Source organism: Octopus sinensis, linkage group LG2, assembly GCF_006345805.1.
Source record: "Octopus sinensis linkage group LG2, ASM634580v1, whole genome shotgun sequence".
NCBI classification, from domain to species: Eukaryota; Metazoa; Mollusca; class Cephalopoda; order Octopoda; family Octopodidae; genus Octopus; species Octopus sinensis.
This window is the reverse complement of record NC_042998.1, coordinates 115,558,971-115,568,549: the sequence shown is the minus strand read 5'-3', so window position 1 is coordinate 115,568,549 and position 9,579 is coordinate 115,558,971. Positions and strand designations below refer to the sequence as shown.

The window sequence follows — 9,579 nt, the reverse complement described above, 5'->3', positions numbered from 1 at the left end:
GATGTGTTCGTGACTGATGAAACAATATTCTTGTTACAACATTCTTTTGATTACTCTGTTGTAGTTTATCCCAGCACCATCCATAATCAAACTGATTATATATGATCTAGGGCTAAATAAGAAGAACAACTCCCACAAAACAATCACAACAAAGTAACGAAAATACTTTTTGGTAAGTCACAAACACATCTTAAAGGAGCACTCAGTAGGTTACGACGACGACGAGGGTCCCAGTTGATACGATCAACGGAACAGCCTCCTCGTGAAATTAACGTGCAACTGGCTGAGCAATCCACAGATACGTGTACTCCTAACGTAGTTCTCTGGGAGATTCAGCAAGACACAAGGTGTGATAAGGCTGGCCCTTTGAAATACAGGTACAATTCATTTTTGCCAGCTGAGTGATCTGGAGCAACGTGATATAAAGTGTCTTGATCAAAGACACAACACGTCCAGGAATTGAAATCACAACCTTACAATCGTGAGTCGAATGCCCTAACCACTAAGCCACGCGCATTCACACAAACATCACTATTGATCTGTCATGTCCTGTGAAAATACACGAAAAGTATAAGAGTAACAGGATTTCTAGTATGGATAGAAGGACTTCAGTATTTTGTGGGTAGGGAGTATAGTAAACTCAGTCAACAAACTACAGAAAGGAAAATTCATCGCCATTCTCACTCACTGGACTATCACCCCAGAAAAGTTAAAGTACGGTGTCGGATATAAAATTGATTTGACGTCGAAATGTAGAAGACATAATTACTGCGTCTATCACACTATACACCCACTTACAATGAGTCGAAGAGGGAAACTCTATGTGGCTGCTTCATCTGTTAGAAATAACAGCCAAAATCTCTTCTCTCTCTCTTTCTCTCTCAGATCAAATTCTACTGTCATAGATAAAAGGGAAAACATTCAATAATATAGTCATGATTTTAAGGCAATAAACTTCGTGTAAGTATATTTATATATACAATTGAATCACAGTCAAATTTTTATTCTTCTCACTATCTGTCATGCTCTATCAAAGAGCTCACACATCACACTGTCTCTTAAACCAACCGTCTCTCAGAAGGGTCGAATTGAAAGTAACTTTAAGGCGGCGAGCTGGCAGAAACGATAGCACGCCGGGCGAAATGCTTAGCGGTATTTCGTTTGCAGTTACGTTCTGAGTTCAAATTCCACCGAGGTCCTCTTTGCCTTTCATCCTTTCGGGGTCGATTAAATAAGTACCAGTTACGCACTGGGGTCGATATAATCGACTTGATCTGTTTGTCTGTCCTTGTCCCCTCTGTATGTAGCCCCTTGTGGGTAGTAAAGAAATAATTATTTTGTCTGTTGCTACGTTCTGAGTTCAAATTCCGCCGAGGTCGACTTTGCCTTTCATCCTTTGAGGGTCGATAAATTAAGTACGAGTTACGCACTGGGGTCGATGTAATCGACTTAATTCCTTTGTCCTTGTTTGTCCCCTCTATGTTTAGCCCCTTGTGGGCAATAAAGAAATGAGAAACGTCAGCACGCCGGGCGAAATGCTTATCGGTATTTCGTCTGTCTTTGTGTTCTGAGTTCAAATTCCACCGAGTTCGACTTTGCCTTTTATCCTTTCGAGGTCGATAAATTAAGTACCATCTGCGTACTGGGGTCGCTCAAATCGACTGGCCCCCTCACCCAAAATTTCGGACCTTGTGCCTAGAGTAGAAAAGAAATGAAAATAACTTATTCTTCACCAACCACCCCCACTGAAATAATAAAACAAAGTATCTCTTATCTAACATCTCTTATACTAACTCGGAAGCAATGAAAAACATAACCGAAGCTCGCAAGTGAATATAAACGTGACATTATGTATCTTTCTTAAGGCGGCGAGCTGGCAGAAACGTTAGCACGCCGGGCGAAATGCTTAGCGGTATTTCGTCTGCCGATACGTTCTGAGTTCAAATTCCGCCGAGTTCAAATTCTTTCGGGGTCGATTAAATAAGTACCAGTTACGCACTGGGATCGATATAATTGACTTAATCCGTTTTTTCTGTCCTTGTTTGTCCTCTCTGTGTTTAGCCCCTTGTGGTAGTAAAGAAATAATTATTTCGTCTGTCTTTACTATTAGAGTTCAAATTCCGCCGAGGTCGACTTGCCTTTCATCCTTTGAGGGTCGAAAATTAAGTACGAGTTACGCACTGGGGTCGATGGATCGACTTAATTCCTTGGTCCTTGTTTGTCCCCTCTCTAGTTTAGCCCCTTGTGGGCAATAAAGAAATGAGAAACGTCAGCACGCCGGGCGAAATGCTTATCGGTATTTCGTCTGTCTTTGTGTTCTGAGTTCAAATTCCACCGAGTTCGACTTGCCTTTTATCTTTCGAGGTCGATAAATTAAGTACCATCTGCGTACTGGGGTCGCTCAAATCGACTGGCCCCCTCACCCAAAATTCGGACCTTGTGCCTAGAGTAGAAAAGAAATGAAAATAACTTATTCTTCACCAACCACCCCCACTGAAATAATAAAACAAAGTATCTCTTATCTAACATCTCTTATACTAACTCGGAAGCAATGAAAAACATAACCGAAGCTCGCAAGTGAATATAAACGTGACATTATGTATCTTTCTTAAGGCGGCGAGCTGGCAGAAACGTTAGCACGCCGGGCGAAATGCTTAGCGGTATTTCGTCTGCCGCTACGTTCTGAGTTCAAATTCCGCCGAGTTCAAATTCTTTCGGGGTCGATTAAATAAGTACCAGTTACGCACTGGGATCGATATAATTGACTTAATCCGTTTTTTTCTGTCCTTGTTTGTCCTCTCTGTGTTTAGCCCCTTGTGGTTAGTAAAGAAATAATTATTTCGTCTGTCTTTACTATCAGAGTTCAAATTCCGCCGAGGTCGACTTTGCCTTTCATCCTTTCGGGGTCGATTAATTAAGAATCAGTTTCATACTAGGGTCGATCTGATCGACTAGCCCTCTCACCAAAATTTTGGGCCTTTTGCCTAGAGTAGAAAGAAAAAAGGATGTATCTTTCTTTCGCTAATTCTCTTAGGTGTGTATTTAATCATACTCAGTCCCTCTCATTCTTGACCAAGCGGAATATCTGGAAAATGACTGCGAAAGGAAGAGAGGGTTTCACTAGATCCTCGTTGGTACATTACTTATTTGTGTCAACCAAGAAAAAAACAAATACCGAGTAGTAAATCGTCAACCTAATCTCACCGATATCATCATTACCGCCAACATCATTATGGAATATTATTTTGTAATAGTGGTACAGGACCTCAAGCACCGAACATAATTAACAGTACCTGGCTTGCACTGATATCGATTTAATCGAATATTGAGGGATAACAGGTAAAAATCAACGTCATGCGGATTCGAAATATATAAATAAATAAGATGTTTAAAAATCATAAGGCCTGTTCGATAATTTAACGAGAATCCTAGTCATTCTTCACTTCATGAATCCCGGCAGACTAAATAAAATTATTTTTGGTGCATTTTGCATGGAATTTACACAGAATTAGAATGAAATATATATATATATATACAAGATAAGGAAATGGAGAAATACATCTAAATCAAATACTAATATGTGTATGTTTATTATCACAATATTAAGTTGAAAAACTGAAACATTGAATATGGAACATATATATGTTTACTAATTTATATTATTTATTTACATTATTATGTATATGTATATTTTTATATGTATAGGGGTGTGAGTATATGCACTCATATGTATATGTATATATCCGAAGAGGCCTTATGATATTTTTGTAAATGTCTCATTTATATCTATATATTGACCTACCACATAAGGCTAATATTGGTAAAATAAGACATGCTTATCTACATGGCCGAAACAGCTGTAAAATATAATCTATACTTATATTTATATTTACTTATATTTATATTCTCTTTTTTTATATATTTTCTACTTATTATACAACATTACTCTTTTATGTACACTTTTTTATGTACATTCCTTTATGTACACTGATTTGTTCTGCTCTTTTATGTCTAACCCTACAGTCTCTGTAGGTGGTTTAATAAAGTATGTGATTGAGTATTATCTGGTAATTGATATTTGATTTAGATGTATTTCTCCATTTTCTTAACTTGTATTAGTAATTTGTGGTAAATCATTTTACCTTTGCCCATATAATACAGTAAATGAATTGATTGCATCGCAATCCTTAACATTTATGTATTAACTTTGTTGGGTACTTCACTAGCAGTGTATTGGATATATGTTATCCCATGGAGGGTTGCATTTACAACCCCTATCTCAATTTGTATATATATATATATGTATGTGTGGATCGCGGTTTCGATTCTCAGACCGGGCGTTGTGAGTGTTTATTGAGCGAAAACACCTAAAGCTCCACGAGGCTCTGGCAGGGGGGGGGGGGCGATCCCTGCTGTACTCTTTCGCCACAACTTTCTCTCACTCTTTCTTCTGTTGGCCTGCTCGCTTAGCCAGCGGGGTGACGTCATTTGAAAGCTAAAACAATGCGAAACGCATCGTGACCAGCGATGTGAAACAACATCTGATAGCCTGGTCGGTCACGGTGATATATATGTATACTTATGTATTGCTTATCTGTTTTATTAATCATATTTCCACATAAAAATAATTATGAATAATAACTTTTTTACAAAACGCTCAGGTAGCAGTATAGATTTTATAAAACCACAAATTAGTTAAAAGAAAAAAAGGGGCGGGCGAAAACACTACGGGCTGCCATCGATTAGAAGTATCGTTTTTATAGCTGCGAATCCAGGCTCTATCATGCTTTATTTTGATTTTCAATACTAGTGAAGGATCAAAGAGTGTGAGATAGCGGAATCGTCAGCGCGTCAGACAAAATGCTTAAAATCCATTTCTACGATTCCTTATGTTTTAAGTCAAGTACCGCTGAAGTCGTCTTTGCTTTTCATTCTTTCGGAGTCGACAAAATAAGTAGCAATCAAGTACTGGGGTCGATGAATTTTAGGTCTTGTGCTTTTAGTAGAAAGGAACACTTGTAAAGGACCAAAGGTGGTAACCCAGCAGAATCGTTAGAGCTACGGACAACATTTCTCTTGACACTTTACGCTTTGAGTTCAACTATCTCCGCGGTTAACTTTGCTTTTCAGCTTTTCGGTAGCAGTATAATAAGGTACCATTCAAGTACAGGGGTCAATGTAACCAACTTGCCCTTTCCCTCTAGACAGTTGGCCTTGTTACAAAATACGAATTTAAGTTAGTGAGCAGAGTTATTTAGTCGTAATTGATTAGGTGAATCATTAAAATATTGAACAATATTGAAGTTCATCATAGCCAAACTTGTTTTGGGCTGGTAATACCTATTTCTTTACTACCCACAAGGAGCTAAACACAGAGTGGACAAACAAACGGATTAAGTCGATTATATCGATCCCAGTGCGTAACTGGTACTTAATTTATCGACCCCGAAAGGATGAAAGGCAAAATCAACCTCGGCGGAATTTGAACTCAGAACGTAGCGGCAGACGAAAAACCGCAAAGCATTTCGTCCGGCGTGTTAACTTTTCAGCCAGCTCGCCGCCTTTTAGGCTGGTAATACTAGAATGCTGTTAACTATCACATCGCAAACCATTAACCATAACACTTAAACGGCAAACCTTGTAATATCACAGGTAGATAAACATCCACCTGTGAGTGTGTGTGTGTGTTAAACGCTGTTAAACAAATGAGTGTGTTTGGTTCAACAGCGACTGATGAGGTGGTCGACACAATCTTCACAGAAGTATTGGGATGTACCGCTAGATAATAATATGCGGTAAATATTCTGCATTTTCAAGTCCGTACTTACCGTTTATTTCTTTCTTATAGAAAGTGTTTTAGCAACGACTGCTTGTCGAGTCGCTTTGCACTCACAGTAATAAAATATTTCGTTGAGATCTATGAAAATTGTACTGCCAAACTTCATGTGCGCCTCTGTACACACAATCTTTCCGTCTGTCCGTCTCTCGCTCTCTCTCTCTCATACACATCTAGATTATCCACACTCTCTTTCTCTGTGTCTTTCTCTGTGTCTTTCTCTCTCTTTCTCTATCACTCCCTCTTCGCCTTCTTAGTCACTTTCTCTCTTTCTCTCTCCCTTGCTCTCTTTCTCTCTCTCACTCACACACACACATTTGGGAAAGAAAGCGGGTGGTGTAGTGGCTTATAGTGACGTTAGTGTGTCACTGAAACCTATTTTACTAATCCTCGGAAGAACATAGGGCAGAATATACCTCAACAGGATTCGAAATCAAAACGTTAGGAGGTGGAACAAATTAAATTTTGTCTTGCACTTCACCATATTCTAACAACAAAATGAGAAAAACCTACACAAAAACTATTGAATCAATCAGTCAGAAAAAAAAAAGAGACGTAAAGAGTGAAACATACCTTGACCAATATGGTTCCCAATACATTGTAGCATATGGAAATGTGAGGTCTAGTGGTTAGGTTCAATTCCTGAAAGGTGCGGCGCGTTGTGCATTTGAGTAGGATACATTATTACACGTTAACCTTGTAATGTGTACCGGATGAGATATGATGCAACCCTCTCGCTCTCTAGTCTTTGAATCCTCGATGTTCCTCAGGATCAATGAATGATAGGGAGTGATAGGCCATGAATGATAGGCCGTGATAGGGAGTGAGACGGTCCCTTCAAAGAGATGGATGCTGTAAGACACGGCATTACGCGAGAGCTCTTAGATACAATATGATGGGTCGTGGGTGGAAAGAAAGGTTGACTGTGTTTCAGTTACATATATATAAGTATACTTACAGAAAACAACTGAAGGAACGCTGGAACTTGTTATTTAACTAAACTCAGCTGTGAGTGATACCTGTCTGTATTTTGTACCCTGTAGTATATTTACCTTTGAAACGAGTGATTGCGCATGCGCACACTTTTCGTTTACACAAAATTATAAAGAACTAAAATAAAATAATTGCTTCAAGTATTTGTAATAATTATACAGTCCTGGTGGTGTGGTCGAGAAGTTTACATAGCAAAGACATGTTTTCGGGTTTAGTCACACCGCGCGGCATCCTGGGCAAGTATCACCGAGCCGCCCAAAGCCTTATGAGTGGATTAAACTGACGGAAACTGAAGGAAGCTCGTCAGTTTATATATGTATTTATATGAATAATATATAGTCTATTGACTAAATTTTTACACACTAGGCCACTGGTAATGGAAATTTCAGATATTTCTGATTACCCTTTGACATTATTTAATTATATATATATAGGCACGTGAGTGGCTGTGTGGTAAGTAGATTGCTTACCAACCACATGGTTACGGGTTCAATTCCACTGCGTAGCACCTTGGGCAAGTGTCTTCTACTAAAGCCTCGGGCCGACCAAAGCCTTGTGAGTGAATTTAGTAGACGGAACCTGAAAGAAGCTCGTCGTATATATGTGTATATATATATATATGTGTGTGGTGTGTGTGTGTATGTTTGTATGTACCCCAACATCGCTTGACAAGCGGTGCTGGGGTTGCTCGACTAAAAGGCGGTGCTCCAGCATGACCGCAGTCTACCAAATCCACTCACAAGGCTTTGGTCGGACAGAGGCTATAGTAGAAGACACTTGCCCAAGGTGCCACGAAGTAGGATTGACCCCGCAATCATGTGGTTGGTAAGCAATCTACTTTCGACACAGCCACACCTGCGCCTCAACTATCCCCGTGCTCCTCTCTCTCTATATATAAACTAAAGGCTCCTTTTGGTTTCTCTCTACCAAATCCACTCACAAGCTTTGGGTCAGCGTAAGGTTACAGTCGAAGACATTTGCCCAAGCTGCCATGTAGCAGGACTGAACCCAGAAGCATGTGCTTGGGAAACAAACTTCTTACCATACAGCTAAGCCTGCACCTATGATTAGAGGTTTATCGTTACTGATCATCTACCCTTTCTCCACCCACCACCCTCTCTCACATTCTCTTTCTTTCTCTCTCTTTCTAACTGTACCTCTCTTCCTCTCTCACTCTCTTTCTTTTCTTTCTCTCTCTCTCTCTCTCCATCTTTTTGTCTGTCCGTCTTCTTGTCAGTCTCTCTCTCTGTCTCTGTCTCTCTCTCTGTCTCTGTCTCTCTCTCTCTCTCTCTCTCTATCTATCTATCTATCTGTCTTTCTCTCTATGTCTATCTATCTTTCTCTCTCTCTTCCTCTCTCTCCCTCTTTCTCTCTCTCTTCCTCTCTCTCCCCATTTCTCTCTCTTCGTCTCGCCCCCCCCTCTCTCTTTATTTTTTTCGCAGAGTGTAAAAACATCAAGGGCTACATCACCGAATGTGCTCACACATTAAGGCAGTAAAATGTGGGTTAAAGGTGATTTAGCTGCTATTTCTAGCAGGTGAGGCTACCATTGACAAGTATCTTCGTTGATAGCCTTATGTACATAAATCAAGCTGTGACAATACCTTTTCAAATTACGAGACAAAAGTGATGTCTAAAATGTAAGGAAATATGCGCTAAGTTATTCGTAAGTGAATTATTTCCAGCAGTCAACAGCAGAACATAAATGGTGTGGCTTCCTTGGATTGTCTCCCTTACACTGTTACTGCATATAATTGCTGTTCTTAACTCCCGATTTATACTTTTCTCTTAGTTGTGTGTGTGTGTGTGTGTGTGTGTGTGTGTGGTGTGTGTGTGTGTGCGTGTGTGTGTGTGTGTGTGTGTGTTTGTGTGTGTGTGTGTGTGTGGTGTGTATATCTATCTATCTATCTATATATATATATATATATAGGATATAGATAATGCTACCCAAATGCAGTTATTAACTCTCATTACACTCCTAAAGCAGTGACTTCCAGCATTTTCCCTCTGTGTGTGTGTGTTGTGTGTGTGTGAGTGTGTGAAATTTTGAATTTAGTTCACGGTCCAATAGTACTACTTTGCGGACCACCAGGGGTCCGCGGAACACATGTTGGGAATCACCGACCTTGATGGACACCATATGTGGTCGTTGAGCCTGCTAAAAATCGCAACCAAAATCTCCATCAAATAACTTTCGTTATATAATTTCATCTTTTATTTTTTACTTTGTTTCACTCATTAGGTTGGGGCCATGCTAGGGCACCGCCTTGAAGAATTTGTAATCGATCGAATCGACCCAAGTGCTTCCTCTCTTTTTTCTTTTACTTGTTTCAGTTATTTGACTGCGGCGATACTGGAGCACAGCCTCAAAGGGCTTTTATCCGAAGAAATCGATCCCAGGACTTATTCTTTGTAAGCCTAGTACCTATTCTATCGGTCTAATTTGTCGAACCGCTAGGTTACGGGGACGAAAAGAGACACCAACACCGGTTGTCAAACAGTAGTGGGACGCGCATCCACACACACACATAACCACACACACACATACATAAATGGCTGCGGGGTAAGAAGCTTGCTTTCCAACCATATGGCCCCGAGTTCAGTCCTACTGCGCAGGTGTCTTTGGGCAAGTGTCTTTAAGTATAGCCTCGGGCCGATTTAAGCCTTATGAGTGGATTTGGTTGGCGGAAACTAGATGAAGCCCATCGTATGTATATATATATATATATATATATATATGTGTGTGTGTT

The 9,579-nt window shown here is 39.9% G+C and overlaps 1 long non-coding RNA gene across 1 annotated transcript in view; it reads left to right on the top strand.

The window, feature by feature from the left end:
* Positions 1-9,253, top strand: part of LOC118761249 — a 12,134-nt gene extending 2,881 nt beyond the window's left edge. The window contains exon 2 of the long non-coding RNA XR_004997239.1: positions 9,131-9,253. This is a non-coding gene — a long non-coding RNA (uncharacterized LOC118761249). The remainder of the gene's footprint in view (positions 1-9,130) is intronic.
* The last annotated feature ends 326 nt before the right edge of the window (positions 9,254-9,579 follow it).